The sequence below is a fragment of the Phascolarctos cinereus genome, unplaced genomic scaffold (genome assembly GCF_003287225.1).
Source record: "Phascolarctos cinereus isolate Bilbo 61053 unplaced genomic scaffold, phaCin_HiC Scaffold_2;HRSCAF=192, whole genome shotgun sequence".
Taxonomy (NCBI): domain Eukaryota; kingdom Metazoa; phylum Chordata; class Mammalia; order Diprotodontia; family Phascolarctidae; genus Phascolarctos; species Phascolarctos cinereus.
Window position 1 is genome coordinate 223,897,953 of NW_027555625.1, and position 17,176 is coordinate 223,915,128.

At 36.1% G+C, this 17,176-nt stretch overlaps 1 protein-coding gene across 11 annotated transcripts in view; it reads right to left on the bottom strand.

The window, feature by feature from the left end:
- Positions 1-17,176, bottom strand: part of NCOA1 (nuclear receptor coactivator 1) — a 213,862-nt gene that overhangs the window by 151,790 nt on the left and 44,896 nt on the right. For 9 of the 11 annotated variants that reach the window (XM_020983963.2, XM_020983967.2, XM_020983966.2 and 6 more), the window contains one exon: positions 13,145-13,230. The exons of the other annotated variants lie outside the window; for them this stretch is intronic. The gene's annotated coding sequence lies outside the window, so the exon portion shown is untranslated. The remainder of the gene's footprint in view (positions 1-13,144; positions 13,231-17,176) is intronic. 11 annotated transcript variants of the gene reach the window in all.

The following is a 17,176-nucleotide window of genomic DNA, read 5'->3' on the forward strand; positions in this document are numbered from 1 at the left end:
ACAAGATTCTAATTTCTCTGTTCTACATGTAGTGCACATTTTATGTGAAAGTTTCTCTTAGGATTTCTCTTGTCTAAAATAGGTCTCTAGGGAACCAACATGTAGAGAAGTGTTATGGTCATTTTATGATGCAAGAGAGAAGTCTCTCAAGTAGCCATTTTGAAGAAAATAAAAACATTGCCTCAATTGTGATTGAAAATATATTACTTCTTTCCAATACATTTTTAGAAGTATTTACTGCAAAAAAAAAAGTATTTACTGCTCAATGCTGCAACAATCAGTTCCTGTTTCATTTTTTCTTTATTTCATGCTGTTTCTCTGAAGCATAAACATTTTCAGTAAATAAGAACTCATACCATTGCATATTTTTTAGGTGTCTCTCTAGCAAAACAATTTTGATAACTTTAAGGGTAATAATTTGTACACGTTATTTCACTTCAATGTCATATGTTTATAGGCTTTATATGCTTTATATACCTGAAAGGCATCTTGGAGGTTGATCAACTAGTCCACTCATTTTAAACATGAAGAAACAGAGGCCTAGAGAGGTGGAATAACTTGTCAAAGCAGTAGATTTGGAATTCAAACCCAGCTGACATGATTATACAATGACAGAACTACAGCTAGAAGGGACTTCAGAGGAACCCTGACTCTAGTATGTAAAATGATTATGGATGAACTTGACAGATTTGTCTATCTAGAAGACAATTAGGATGTGTAACTATTCACTTGCTTTTTTTTTATTTTCCAATTTTTTTTCTGGCTTAATATTTACACTTTGAAAACAAAAGAGGGAAAAAGTGTAAACGTTTTGTTCCTACAGTGATAATAACACAACATACTAAAATTTCTGTGATACAATTAAAGCAGTCCTCAGAGCAAAAATATCTCTTAAAAAATATACATTAACAAAACAGAAAAAGAGAATCAATTAACTAAACATGCAATTTAAAAATCAGAAATCTAAATACAAATCCAACAGAAGCATAACAGAAGAAAGCTAGAATATTTTAGGGGAAATTAATAAACTGGAAACCAGAAAAACTAAAGAATTAAAAACTAGTTCTTTGAAATGATGAACAAGGTTGATAAACTTTTAGCCAATTTGATTAAAAAGAGAGGGAACGAATAAGAAAATAAAAGTGAAATCCCAACAATCTTTTAAAAAAATTTATCAAAATCTATTATAGCTATATGACACCAAAACTAAAAATTCAAATGGGAAGATTATCTACAAAAATACAAAATACTTAAAATAACAAAAAACCAAAAAGAGATATTAAGCCAATCTCAGAAGCGATACTAAGCTAGTTCTAAAAGGATTATCCAAAAAAAAGCATGGCGGGGAGAGAAGGGAAGGTATTGATTCAGATGTATTTACAGGAAAAATCTAGCAAACTTTTAAAGACTAAATAATACCAATGCAACACAAATTATTTTCAAAAACTGAGGAAAAAAGAAACCAAATTCCTTTTAAAAGGTAATTATAGTTCTAATATCTAAACCAAGGAAGGATAAAACAAAACAAACCAAAAATACCCCACATAATAACTATAGACCAATATAATTAGTTAGCCAATAAACATTTATTATAAACTGACAATGTGCCAGACACCGTTAAGCACTGTGGATACAAAAAAGGGCAAAAATATGATCCACGCCCACAAGGAGGTCACTTTCTAACGAGAGAAACAACATATAAAAAGTTGTACATACACATTCCATGCAGTGTGCCTGGAAGGTAATCTCAGAGGGAAGGTTTTATTTTGTTTTGTTTTTTGAGGGGTATAGATGGAGGGGTTGGTAAGGAGGACTTGAAAAGGCTTCCTGCAGAAGGCAGGATTTGAGCAGAGTTTTAAAGGCAGGAAGACAGAGATCATTCCAGACATGGGGGACAGCCAATTCAAAGTCCGAGTTGAGATTTGTAGTATTGTGTGAGAGAAATAGCAAGGCCAAAGGTGCTAAATCATAGCATATGTGGAGGGAACGAATCTATCAGGAGACTGGAAAGATAGGAAGAGACCAGGATTGAAGGGCTCTAAATGCCAATAAGAGGAATTTTATATTTGATTCTGGAGATAACAATTATTGGAGTTTATTGGGGGAGTGGGGTACCTGTACTTAAGGAAAATCATTTTGGCAGCTGAATGAATGACAGATTGGACAGGGAAGAGATGAAGCAGAGAAACCAACCAGAAGGCTTTGCAAAAGTCTTGGTGAAAGGTAATAAGGGCCTACAACAAGATGACAGCTATGCCAGTAGAGAAGAGGGAACATGTACAAGAGAAATGCCAAGACATGCAAATGAGTAGTTATGAGGAGTAAGTAAAAGTGAGCATTTGAGAATGGGTAACATCTAGAAGCCTGGGATGCTGGGAAATGGAAATTATTTCAACAGATATAGAAAAGCTGAGAAGATGGGGAATGTTTAGGGGAAAGTGAATGAGCTCTGTTTAAGATACATTGAGTTTCACATGTCTTTGAGTTAGCGAGTTAAAGATGTCTAAAAGGCAATTACTGATGTGAAACTGGAACTCAAGAGAGTTCTGGGAATTATTTTCAGAGACGATGAATGAACTCAAGGGATTCAAGAGATCACCAAGAGGGATAGTATAGAGGAAGAAGAGAATAGGGTCCAGGACAAAGCCTTGGGGAATACCCACAATTAGTGCACATAATATGGATGAAGATCCAGCAAAGGATACTGAGGAGTGGTCTGGCAGATAGGAAAATCACCAGGAGACAGCTGTATTAAAAAAAAAAACTAATATCTATGAGAAAAGGGTGATGAAAAGTGTCAGAGTCTGCAGAGAGATCAAGAATAATAAGAACTGAAAAAAAGACTACTAGATTTCACAATTAAGAACACAATGGTAATTTCTGAGAGAGTAATTTTATTTGAATAATAAGGTTGAAAGCCAAACTTCAGCAGGTTTAAGAGAGGGAGAAAAGAAGCAGAAGCATCAATTGTAGAAGGCTTATAAAATGGTAGGCAAAGAGGAGGGAGAGGAAAAAAAAACAACTACCTCATTTGCTGATGAAATGATTACTTAGAAAATCCTGAGGAATCAGGAAAGAAACTAATTAAGACAATTGTTTCAGCAAAGTTACAGGTTACAAAATCAATTCACAAAAATCTGTGCCATTTGTATATAATAACAAAATCCAGTTGAAAATGATAGAAAAGCCTCACTCAAAATAACTACAAAATGCATAAAATATCTGGAAATCTAATGACCAAAGCATAATCAATACTTCCTTAAAGAAATAAAGAACAATCTAAACAACTTCTGGGACTCATGAGCAATAAGATGGTGGACTGGACATTTTCTAGAATCTCCAGGACCTCCCCAAAACAGACATTATGTACCAAAAATAAAACAACTTAAGCTATCTTCAAGGTCTAGAATCAAGAACCCAGAATTCACAAGTTTTAAAAAAAAAGAAAAGAAAAGAAAAGAAAAGAAAAGCCACAGTCCAGGAACTGAAGCTCTCTGACCCTGAGTTCGCCACTTCCCAATTTCTCACGTTATCAGCAGCAACTAACAAACCCAATAACCTATACCTAAGGGGCAGCTAGGTGGCACAATGGATATAGCACCAGCCCTGGAGTCAGGAGGACCTGAGTTCAAATCTAGCCTCTGAACAGACACTTTGACACTTACTAGCTGTGTGACCCTGGGCAAGTCACTTAAACCCACTGCCTAGCCAAAAAACAAAGAACAAAAAACCGTACCCCTAAACCCTGGTCCCCACATCTCTCTTTCTAGTGCTCTGGAGACATTAGCTTTGCTCAGGCCTCAACAAAAAAAAACTTGACCACAGACCTTGAGGGGTAAAGCCTGCTGGTGGGGCTAAAACTTGGAAGCCCTGGTGCTGCAAAGTTCTGAAATGCCCCCGGGGGGGAGGTGTTGAGGAAGGGGGAGAGAGGGTGTGGAAACAGATTCTGAAGTGGTGGTACTGGGCCAGAGACAATGGGACAGGACTCCAGGACAGGGCACTCATTCCCACCCCCACCCCATCCCTGCTGTACTTCATCAAGCCTAACAGAAAGAGCACAGCACTTAGCTGAAGTCAGTTATGACCACCCAAAAGTCAGTTGGGGCAGAGACCTAGGCTAGTGAATTACCCTGTGTGAGAGTAGGCTTTGAGATCTAGACTCCCTCAGGAAACTGCAATCAGAGGAGAGGGAGTCAGGAAGTGAGTGATAAGGAAAATAAGGTGGGGAAAAAGAGACTAAAAGTATCAAAGATTTCAGGAAGAAACATAAAAGATAAATCAACAGAAAGAAAAAAAACAACAACCCAACAACAACAGAAGGAAATACGGTATCTACAAGCAAATACTGCAAAATAAAGGAAAATGATTCAACACTTGATGAGACAGAGGATCTTTTGGAATGCAAGGAGAACACCGAACTACAAACATTCTGTTCCTGAGTGATTTAAAAGAGAAATGAGAATTATGAGAGCAGAATTTATATTTCACATAGGAAAAACAATGAATAGAATAGAAAAACTTAAACTTGCAATATCAAGTCTCACCAAAGAAACAAAAGAAAGAAAAATACATTGGGAATGCAAACACACAGAAATGAAGGATAACTCTGAAGAAGTGCTCGGTTTTGGCACTTTTTCAAAGAAAATATGGGCACTACGCAAATAAAACATACCGAACTTGAAGACAGATTTTACAGAAACAATTTAAAGAACACTTCTTCCCAGAAGAACTTGACAGGACAAAAATCCTTAACATCATAACAAAGATCATCAAATACAAAGGAAAGGACAGTCGAATAATGTAAAGCTTCCTAGAAAAAGGAGGGGCGATCGGAATGTGTCCTGAAAAGCAATGGAGCTCAGGATACAGCCCAGGGTCATTATCCAAGCAAAACAGCTGACCTCAAACAGAGGATGCAAACAGACAACACAAGGATTGGAAGTCTCCCAGCAAAAGATGACAAGACAAAAAGTCTTAACACTATAATGCAGGCAATAATAAAAGAGAACTGCCCAGAACTTTGAACACAGAAAATGAAATACCAATTGAAAGAATCCATAGATCACCTCAAGGAAAAAACCCAAGGCTGTAAATTCCAAGGCACATAGTGGTTAAATTTAACAATTCAATTCAGAAACAAGTTCTGTGAGCCACCAGAAGAAAGATATTCAAATACAAAAAGAATAGCAGAGAGCTCAATAAGAGATTTCTTTCTCAGTGTACATAAGGAGATAGGGGTGAAAGCAGATGTCATGTGGAGATAACAATGAAGAGGCTGGCATGGGCACTATAGACAGAACCTGGTGACACCTGCCTGTGGTGAATCAATGTTGTTTGTGGGACTACACTACAAGATATGAGGGTACATGAAAGTGGAGGAGGGAATAGGGGGATAGAAAAGAGTGAGTGATGTGCTAGGGTCAATTCAAGGGCTAGCAATGAGGGGGAAATGATCCCTGTGTCTCAGAAAGAGAAAAGCCTACAGGGGATTAGGTGAGAAGAAAGGAGGAAGGGTTGGAAAAGGGAGGAAAGAGACCTTGCTTTGCTGGTGAGAAGGGGAGTTAATTAATGAATACTTCCATAAGTGACGAGAGATATTCTGTGAAGAGAGATGGGGACCCTGTTCTAGGTGTGGCTGGATGATCTAGTGCTCGCAAAGTTGATTTTTGCTACCTTGGGACAGTGAGGAGTTGAAACTCCTGGCGGCAAACAGCAGCTTTGGGGAATGGGAAAGTATGGACCTGGGGAGAACATTTTGAGGCAAATGTAGAGGAAAAAAATGGTAACTCAAGGATGGTATAGATCAGTGGTCAGCTACATAATCAAGCATGTGGTAGGGGTTGGGTCTTATCACAGGACAGTGTTCTCTCAGATACCTGCAATTACTGACATTGCTGTGGGAGTGAGGCACAATGGAAAAGGAGGGATCCATAGGGCAATTTTCCAAGACAAAGGCAGAAACTACCTAGACAGGAGAGACTAGAATGGATATCTGGGAAGTCTTGATTGCATGAGGAATACAAAGAATAGAGAGAGACCAAAGAATTCTAAATGTCATGAATCAGAGAATGAGGGGCTAGAGTAGACAGAAAGTGAGGATAGATAATGAAAAAAGGAAGAGTTCTCTAGACAGGGGTGGAAAAATTAAATTTTTTGTGGGAATTTATTTTTGCTGAATTATACATGTTTATCATGAGGATTTTGTTTTGTACATTTTTTAATTTGTTCATTAAGGGAAGAGTAATGGGAATGACAGATTATAAATGTATGTAAAAATAAGATGAAAAAAAACTTCTGAGTGAAGTCAACCAGCTGGTCCAAGCAGATTATTCAAAGAAGCAGGTGGCACAGTGGATAAACTGTGTGAGTTAAGTCAGAGAGACTTGAATTTGAATCCTTCCTCAGAAACTTAATAATGTGTGATCCTAGACAAGTTGCTTAATAACTCTCATTTATTATGAAAATAAAAACTAATAAACAGGACCAGCTGAAGGGGAAGAGAGGAGAGGAGAATCTACATGACTATGAGAGGGAGGAAAAAGGGGGGGGGGAATTATGTAACCAGATAAAAGCAGAAAAGGAAATTAAGCAAAACTCCAAGGGAAAGGGGGTAAAAATGGGAAAGGATGTGGGGTTGAGGGAAAGAGAGCCAGTGGGAATAGGACCACCTTAAAAAAGATTAAGCAAAAGTAATCGAAGAGATATAGTATTGTATTTGCAGTAGAAGGAAAAAAATCTTAAGCTGAAAAAAAAACATAACTTTAAATGTGAATGGATTAAATAATCCACTAAAATAAAAAAAGAGTGAAAGGGATAGAAGGAGGAAGTATAGTTTACTTAGAAACAAAAGACATCAATAATTTATTTTAACTATCTTTGTCATGATGCTCAGTAACCTTTATTAAATTGGATAATTTCACCTCATTTGCTAAAAAATAGGGATTCTACAAAAGCAGCTGAATTACCTGGAATTTAGATTTCCTAACATATTTTCCTTCTCTCAACAATTCTTTGAATTCCTAAAAAGTGAGAGAAAGCAAAAACAGTTTTAACTAGAGACAGAAACAGCTTCCATATAAGAATATATATCAGTGTATATGTTCCAGACCTCTCTGCAGCTTTTAATGCTGTTGACTGGCTTTCCCTCCTAGACATTCTCTTTTCTCTGGATTCTCCCCACACTACTCTCTCCTAGCTCTTTTCTTACCAATCTGAATAATAAGCCTGTCTCTTTTGCTGAGTCATCATTAATAGCATTCCCTTCTATCTCTTGGTACATACCTAGATGCTCTCCTAGGCTCTCCTTTTTCCACAGACTATCACTTGGTGACTTGTTCAGTTGCCACTGATTCATTTTTCATCTTTATCAAATGATTTAGATCCATACATCTAGCCATAGGCTCTCCTGATCTTCATCTTCAAATCACCAACAGCCTACTGGACATTTCAAACAAGTCTTTGTAGTCATCTCAAATTTAACATATCCAAAGCAGAATTTATTATCTTGCCACCAATCCTCCCAAACCCATCCCTCTTCTAAACCTCCCCATTTCTTTTAAGGGCACTAAAGTCCTTCCAGTCACTCAGACTCACAAAGTCAGCATCATCCTCAATTTTTTCCTTGAAATCATCACATATATCCCATAGTTACCAAATCTTGTTTCTACCACCTTAGTACCTCTTGCACCATTCCTTTTCTCTATAGTCTCAACACCACCACCCTTATCTAGGCAATCTTTTTTTTTTTAATTTTTTTTATTTTTAGGCAATTGGGTTTAAGTGACTTGCTCAGGGTCACACAGCTAGTAAGTGTCAAGTGTCTGTTCTGAGGCCGGATTTGAACTCAGGTCCTCCTGACTTCAGGACCAGTGCTCTATTCACTGCACCACCTAGCTGCCCCATTATCCAGGCACTCTTACCTGAATTATTGCAATTGACTCCAAGTGGTCACCTCTGCCTCAAGTGTCAACCTACTAAAATCCATCCTCCACATAAATGCCAAGTACTTTTCCTAAAATACAGGCCTGGCAATGTCAAACCCCTGTTCAATAAACTCCAGCAACTATCACTTTTAGGAAGACAGACAGATGGATGAATGGATAGACAGGTAGATAGACAGACACACAGAGATGGAACTCCTGTTTGGCATTTAAAGACCTTTGCAATCTCATTTTCCACACTTACCATGCAAATTTTTCCTTTCATGTACTCTCTATATTCTAGCCAAACTGGACTTGTTGCTGTTCCTCATAGGTGACACACCATCTCCATTCCCACACCCCTACACTGGCTTTCTCATGCCTGGAATACAGTTCTTCTTAATCTTTGCCTTGTGGAATCCTTAGTTTCCTTCAATACTGAACTCATTAAGTCTTCCTGACTACAACTCAGACATGGGACCAGAGGGGTAGGGGGAGGGGTGGGGTAGGAGGAGAAAGGGTGAGCAGATAATGTGTATCATTAGAACCTGATCATTAAGGGTTCTAAGAAGGAATCTAAAAAGACAGGTGACCTTGTAGTGCTTTTGTTATGATGTGATGATCTTAATTTTTAAAAATTCTTTAAATTTTTAGTCAATTGGAGTTAAGTGACTTGCCCAGGGTCACACATCTAGTAAGTGTCAAGTGTTTGGTCTGAGGCCAGATTTCAACTCAGGTCCTCCTGACTCCAGGGTCGGCGCTCTATCCACTGTGCTACCTAGCTGCCCTGCCCTGGTTTGATGATCTTAAAAGAAGACTGGAAAGTGAGAGGAAAAGAAATCCACTGGGGTGGGGGGGGGAGATAGAGAAGAAAAATACGGCTCACAATCAGTGAGCACAAGCAGAAAACTATATAAACAAGGAGGAAGGCCTGACGATGAGGGTACACACATACATACATACACACACACACACACACACACACACACTCCCAAAGAGAATAAAAATACACTTCATTCAACAGGAAAACAGGAGGTAGAAAGGAAAGAAGGAAAAGGGAGGAATAAAAAGGATAGATTATTCTTAAGTAAAACAAACTCTAGAGAGGAAGGCTCTCAAAGAAAGCTTTAAAAAATAAGAAAAAAAGGACAAGAACCTATGATTATGCTGTGGATGAGGGAAAGAGAAAAAGGGCTGGAGAATAAAAGCAGACTGTACCAAACCTACAGCAATGGTGCTGAGTATATTCCTTCTTATCACTCTCTTCGTATACATAAGAAATATATAAGTATAAGAAAATAATGGAAGGAAATATGATGCAGGGAAACATACAATTAATAATTAATCATAACTGTAAATGAGAATGGGATGAATTTACTCTTAAAAAGTAAGAGGACAGACAGCAGAATAGATCAGAAAGCAGAATCCAACAATCTGTTGTTCACAAGAAACACACCTGAAATATAAAGATTCACACAGATTAAAATTAAGGAGCTGGAGCAATGACAATCCAATGACCAACCATGATTTCTAAAGTCCAACGATAAAGCATGATAACCATCCCATGACAGAGAGGTGATGAACTCAAGATGAATAAGACATACATTTTTTGACATGGTTAATGTGAGAGTTTCCATTGCTCGTTTGCTCCACTATGCATATGATGTAGGGTTTTTTTTTCTTTTCCCAAGGGGAGGGGGTGGGGGAGGAATGCATGTGGGAGGATAAGAAAATTAATGCTTGGTAAACAAAAAGTAAAATTAAAGTTACATTTAAAAGAATGTTCCTTTGATGAGACTTTGATAAGTCTCCATGGCTAACCATTTTAATAAACATTAATGTAGCAAGTGTTGTCTGACCTACTTCAACAAACAAAAAAAAAGTAAATACGCATTAACAAAAATACCTCCCTCCAAAAACTGGACACCTTCAGGGTACAGATAGATTTGATCTTGGCATCGGGGTAGCTAGGTGGCGCAGTGGATAGAGCACCGTCTCTGGATTCAGGAGGACCTGAGTTCAAATCCGGCCTCAGACACACGACACTTACTAGCTGTGTGATCCTGGGCAAGTCACTTAACCCCATTGCCTAGATTAAAAAAAAAAAAGATTTGATCTTGGCATGTTAAGTTTAAATATTTCTGCCAAGAAAAGGTAGTCCAGCCAGACTAGGGCAGTTCATTCCTATACAGAAAGGTGAATAGTCAATATTAAGAGAAACCATAGCACTAGTAGAGTAGAATATCTAAGGCAGAGTTTCTCTACACCATGGAGCATAATCTCCAGAGTGGAAACACAAATCAATGGCCCGAACTGAGTATTTTTTTAATACAACTGCCATGCAAATATATACATTTTTTTCAATGAACACAAAATTAAAAAGATATCTTTTTAAAAAAGCAAAAAGAGTATGGTGAAATTGTTCCAACTGACAGAAAATGTAATGCCATACTGATCTAATATGGTATATGCAAACGAGGTCAAATATGAATTGGCATACGTTGACTCTTGATGCGGGTTTAATCTGCAGCCACTGTTATCAGTCAATATAGAATCATTAAATAAATAAGTTACACTCTTTACTTCTTTTGAATTTCACAAAATGTGTAAATTCTAAGTTAAATAATCTTGGTGCATAAGTTATAAATACGCTATCATCAATTAAATAATAAGCATTTGTTAATGTGGTGAGGATGCAAAGACAAAAATGAAATAGTTGCTAACCTCAAGTAGTTTATATTCTATTAAGAGGGAAAAACATATACAAAATAAATTCAAGGAAATTTTTTCAGAGGGAAGCAGGGCAGCTGGCAGCCACAGGGAAAAATCAAGAAAAGGCCGGATGTTGTAGGTGGCTTTGAGGAATATTTTGAAGAAAACTAAACGACAATGGTCAGGAGAGAGTGCATTCCCAGTATAGATGACGGCTTGTGCAAAGGAAAGAGAAAATGGAATGTCATGTGTAAGAAATAGCAAGATGGCCAAGTTTAGCTAGACTACAGAGTATATGAAGGGAAAATATTACTAAATATAGATAAATAACTTTTAACATGAAGAATGATACAAATTTATTCTTGCTCAAACAGTTAATAAATTTATTTTCTGACACTACAATGAAACAAGCGTTTGAACATGAAAAGTTTATTATGTTTTGGCTACAGGTGAATAAAGAGTTCTCCAGTTTAATCAAAGAGATACAAATTTTGCTAGATCTTAACATCTTTTTTGTATTAAAGGGTTTGCTGCTATAGCAGCAGCTAAAAGAATAAACTATCAATCTTGACCAGTATCTGAAAAGCTATATCAATGACACCATGCTCTAAAAAATTATGCCTCAAAAGAAAGTCCATCCATTGTTATTGAGGTCATCATTTTTATGCATCATAAACATGAAAACCAGGGATTTTATCTATAAACAAATGTGTTGTTACTTTTATTGCACGTTTAAGATGTCTGTGTTAAATACATTGCAACATACTTAATTTTATTCTGAAAAATACGAGTTAGACATTGTGTGATGACTGTGTTAGACTTAGCTCTTCTCAGCAATACAATGATCTAAGACAATTCCAAAAGATTCACGATAGAAAATGCTATCCACATCCAGAGAAAGAACTATGGTGTGTTAATGCAGATCAAAACATACTATTTTCTTTTTTTGTTTTGTTTTCCCCTTTTCTTCTGATTCTTCTTTCACAACATGATCAATGTGAAGATAAGTTTAATATGATTGTAAATATTTAGCCTATATCAGATTGCATGTCATCTTAGGGAGGGGAGGGAAGGGGGAAAATTTAGAACTCAAAATCTTATAAAAGTAGATGTTTAAAACGAAAAATTAATTTATTAAAATATTAAAAATTAGTTAGAAAAGTTATGTAGAGTTTTTTTCATGGCTCATACAGTGATTTGTTTGGGGGTGGGGGGGTTAAGAAAGAGAGAAACCTAGCATCTAAAGTAAAATGATCAACAGATACAGGATTTACCCAATGCCTATATGGCTCGTGGGGAAAAAAAATTTCCACTTATTCTATTTTAAAGACTCATAGCTCACCCTTCCTCCCACTCTCTTGCCACTTGCAAAGTGAGTTTTTGTACCAGCTACTCTAAAGCGCACTTGAGTATTATTCCAGAGTGCCTGCTCTGAGCTAAAATGTTTACATTCATAGCACAGTCCCAGGCAGTCTATACCTGCAGCTGATATGAGAAGCATTTCTTAGGGGCAGCTAGGTGGTACAGTGGATAGAGCTCTGGCCTTGGAGTCAAGAGGACCTGAGTTCAAATACGGCCTCAGATACTTGACACTTCTAGCTGTTTGACCCGGGGCAAAGCTGTTTGACCCTGGGCAAGTCACTTAACCCCAACTGCCTCACCAAAAAGCAAAAAACAAAAACAAAAAAAATTTCTTTCAAGGGATCTGATCTGTGGTAATAGGTCAGCCAAAAAACCCATACAAGGTAAGTTGAAAGGAAGGTCTTCTCAACTCCAAGGCTGGATTTTTACCCACTATGGCACATTTCCTCTCAATAAAATTTTACTGAATAAAAATTAATTCATTGTGAGTTCAAAAACAGGATTGGAGAAATATGCATTTCACTTGGTTAAAAACTCTGGGGAAAAACTCTTTTGAGAGGGCAGAACCCAAATACATAGGGACTGAACTGGTATAAACCTGCTCTTTCCCCACAGGGTAGACTTGTAGTATAATAGTAAGAACACTGAACCAGAAATCAGGACACATCCATTCTAAATTCTAGTCCCTGCTCTTCCACTATCTACATAAATGACCTTTTCAGGTAACATGTTACATGTAACATGTTCTTCAGTAAGATTACATAAGTTCAAACCCTGCCTCTGATGTTTATTTACTTGTGTGACCTTAGACAAGTTACAAATGACCTAGGCATCAGTTTCCTCATTTGTAAACTGAGGCAGTTAGGCTAGATAGCCTTTAAGGTTCTTTTCAGCTCTAGATTTACAACTAGAAAAATTCCAGGGCTAAAAATCTATGATTAAAATGATGAAAAAGCTTATTTTACTCACCATGCTTTAGAGCATTTACTACCTTAGAGCCATAAATTTTATTATGTTAAGAGACGGTAGTATACCTGACAATAATCTAAATTTTAAGATAGTCGAAAGAATTCTGGCCTAGGACACCATTCTAGGGTTGATGCTGAAATTCACCAAAAATGAAGACAGTATTATTATCACACAAAACCTACCTAGTTTGTTCCTACACCTCTCATTGCAGGATCTTAGTGTTTTCTTTTCAGATTATTTCATTCTCTGATGTAGCAGTAAAAAGAACCTGAAATTAAGAAAATAACATGAAAATTGACTTGACAAGTAGTTCCAAGACATGAGATATTTTAAAAGTATTTTAGGAAAGGAATGAAATTAAATTTTAAATATTTAAATATTCAAGTACATTATGCACATCACGTCATTAAGATTCATTGAGTATTATGCAAAGTATATCTAATAATTTAGGTGAATTCACCTTTGAAACATTTCTTCTTCAAGGCAAGAAAAGATATATGCATTTTTAATAGAACGAGGTACAGATAACTGTCAGTTCCAAAAAATATTCCTATAATTTATAAGGAAAAGTAGAGATCATTTCTTATTAGAAAATAAATTGAAGAGGTAAGTTTTATGTCTCTTTTCTTAACAGTTCAACTAGTCTTGCTGGACTTGATAGAAATAGAAGCTAATTATCTCCTGGAAAATTTGTGAGACATGTTATGTTACATTAAATTAGTAATCAGACCCTGACAGTAAAGATTGTAATCAAGTTAAAAACTCAATGTTCCAAATTATACTTTGTCTTTTAAAGACTACAGATTTTTGGTTTTACATGTTTATGTCTAAATCAACAGGCATTAATTTCAGCTTTAACAAATCACAGCTCACAAAATTGGGGGCAAAAAGATCATTTAAACAAAGATCACATTTGGGAGAAAGGGGAAAAAAACTTATCACAATGTTTTATGCAATTCTCTGGTGAACTGAGTATTCTAAAAATCTGTAAAAATTTGGGTATTCACTAAGTCACTGAAATATTAATTCCCTGAACTTTAAAAAAAAAAGGTTAGTCGAATGGGGTTTCATCAACTGTAATACTACAGGTGCAACTGGATATGGTCATTTGGACTGCTAGATCTTTTCATCTTTTTTCTTCCTTTTTTTGTCTCTTATCATTTCTTCCTTGCTTCTCTGTACTCTGTTCCATGAGCTCTTGTTTTTTCTGTTCCACATATTTCTTTCTCCAGGCCCTTCTGCTACTGGTTTCCCTCTACTGTTAGGCCCTTTCCCTGTATCTTGCAATTCCCAAATCTCATATTTGCTCTCTAACTCCCTTCTCTACTCCTTAATCACGCTCAACTCTGCTCGCTATTTTTAAAAATTTTGTCACTATGAACCTGACAAACACAAGCAAATATTTACATTTCCACATATACAAAACAAAAAGATTATATATGAAATAGTGAATCTCTATTAAATATACTTTGATTTTTTAAAAGTATATATTAAATTTAGTAGAATCAACACACGACACTGAGGAAGATATCATTCTAATCTTTACTGTTTTCCTTCCGTGTATTTTTAAAATACTTCATTGGTATGCTTTTCCTTCTTGTACTCCTTTTCTGTTTGGTATCACTATCACTACAACCCTTGATTTCCATAATTTCCTCTACCCTCCCTCCTCAAAAAACAAAAGAAAACAACAAAAACAAAAAATCTTCCCTTGTACAAATAAGTATAATTAATCAAAGCTTATCTACATACTATGTTAGAAAATACACAAGTCATTCTATGTTCTAATCTATCTAATCTCTGCCAAAAAGAAAAGGCATAAATAGAATCTGCTGAAATAACGAATGGTCATTGCATTAATCAGGGTTCCTAAGTCTTTCACAGTTTTCATTTACAATGTTGTAGTCACTGTATAAAATGTTCTCCTGGTTCTTCTCATTTTACTTTGAATCAATTCATGCCAGTCACTTTAAGTTTCTCTGAATCAAAACCTTTCATTATTTCCTATGACTCAGTGATATTCCATTATATTCACATACAATTTGTTCAGATATTCCTCAATTGATGAGCACTCATATGGTTATCATTTCTCTGCCACAATGAAAAGCACTACCATTAATACTTTTTGTACATAATGGCTTTTTCTTTCCTACCTCAATTTCCTTGTGTAATTATGCCCAGGAGTACAGTCATTGGGCAAAAGGGTATGCAGTTTAATGATTTTTTGGGGGGGAAGGGTGGTATAGTTCCAAACTGCTTCCCCAAATAGCTGAAGAAGTTCACAGTTTAATCAACACTGCACTAGTGTGCACTAATGTGACCCACCCTCAATCCCTCCAACAACTGCCATTTGCCTTTTATGTCATCTTTTCCAATTCAACATCTGAGGTGTAAATTCAGACTCATTTTAATTTAATTTCTGTGATCAAAAGTAACCTGAAACATTTCTTTCATATATCTTAGCAGTTTGCATTTTCTCCTTTGAAAACTACCCATTCAACTATGCCCAAAGAGCTATAAAACTGTGCACAGCCTTTGATCTAGCAGTACCACTACTAGGTCTGTATCCCAAAGAGATCATTAAAAAGAAAAAAGGACCCACATGTACAAAAATACTTATAGCAGCTCTTTTTGTGGTGGCAAAGAATTGGAAATTGAGGGGATGTGCACCAATTGGGGAATGGCTGAACAAGGTATGGTATACGAATATAATGGAACACTACTGTGCTATAAGAATGATGAGCAGGCAGATTTCAGAAAAACCTAGAAAGACTTACATGAACTGATGCTGAGTGAAGTAAACAAAACAAGGAGAACACTGTACACAGCAACAGCAACATTGTGTAATGATCATGTTTAATAGACTTAGCTCTTCTCAAAAATACAATGATCTAAGACAATTCCACAAGACTCATGATGAAAAATGCTATTCACATCCAGAGAAAGAACTATGGAGTCTGAATGCAGATCTAAGCATACTGTTTTCTCTTTTTTGTTGTTTTTTTCTTTCTTGTGGTTTTTCCCTTTTGATTTGATTCTTCTTTTACAACATGACTAATGTGGAAATATATTTAATATGACTGTACATATATAACCTCTATCAGATTGCTTGTCATCTTGGGGAGGGAGGGGGGAAAAATGGAATTCAAAATCTTATGAAAGTGAATGTTAAAAACTATCTTTGGGGCAGCTAGGTGGCACGGTGGATAGAGAGCCGGCCTTAGAGTCAGGAGGACCTGAGTTCAAATCTGGCCTCAGATACTTGACACTTCCTGGCTGTGTGACTCAGGGCAGGTCACTTAACCCCATTGTCTCGTCAAAAACAAAACCAAAAAAAAACTATCTTTACAGTAATTGGAAAAAATAAAATACTAAGTGGAAAAATAAATGTTACTTGAAAAAAAAATAATTTAAAAAAAACTATTCATAGCATTTGATTATTTATCCCACTGGAGAAGGGATCTAGTTCTTATATATTTTTATCAATTCCCTATTTACCTTGGATAGCAGATCTTTGTCAGAGAAACTTAATACAAAGATTTTTTTTCCAGTTAACACTTTCCCCTATAATTCTAAATGAACTTATTGTGTTTGGACATTTTTTCTTCAATTTTATGTAATTAAAATTATCCATTTTATCTCCTATAATCCTCTCAATCCTTTGGGCAAGAACACTTCTCTTTAGCCATATTTGCAAAAGGTACATTCTTCCATTCTCTAATTTATGATGTGATCTTTTTTATCTAGGCCATGCATCTATTTGAAGCTTACTGTGATACATAGTTTGAGATCTTGACCTAAGGCTAATTTCTATGAGATAACTTTTAAGTTTTCCTAATTTTTATTAAATAGTGAGTCCTGACTACAATAGCTGATGTCCTTGCATTTATGTACTATGCTATTACTGTATGTCCAATTGCTTATAGAACTTGTATACCTAAATTATTCCACTGATAAGTTTTTCCATTTTTTTAACCAGTACAAAAGTTTTGATGATTACTGCTTTGTGTCCTGAGATCTCATACTGCCAGGCCCCCCTTCCTTCTCAAACTTTTTTATTATTTCCCTTGAAATTCTTGACTTTCTGGTTCTCTAGACTGATTTTGTTGTTATTTAGTAACAAATATGCATTTGATAATCTTGACTGGCATTGAATCTATTAATTATGTGATATTATAATTTTTAATATTTTATTAAGATCCAACCATAAGCTA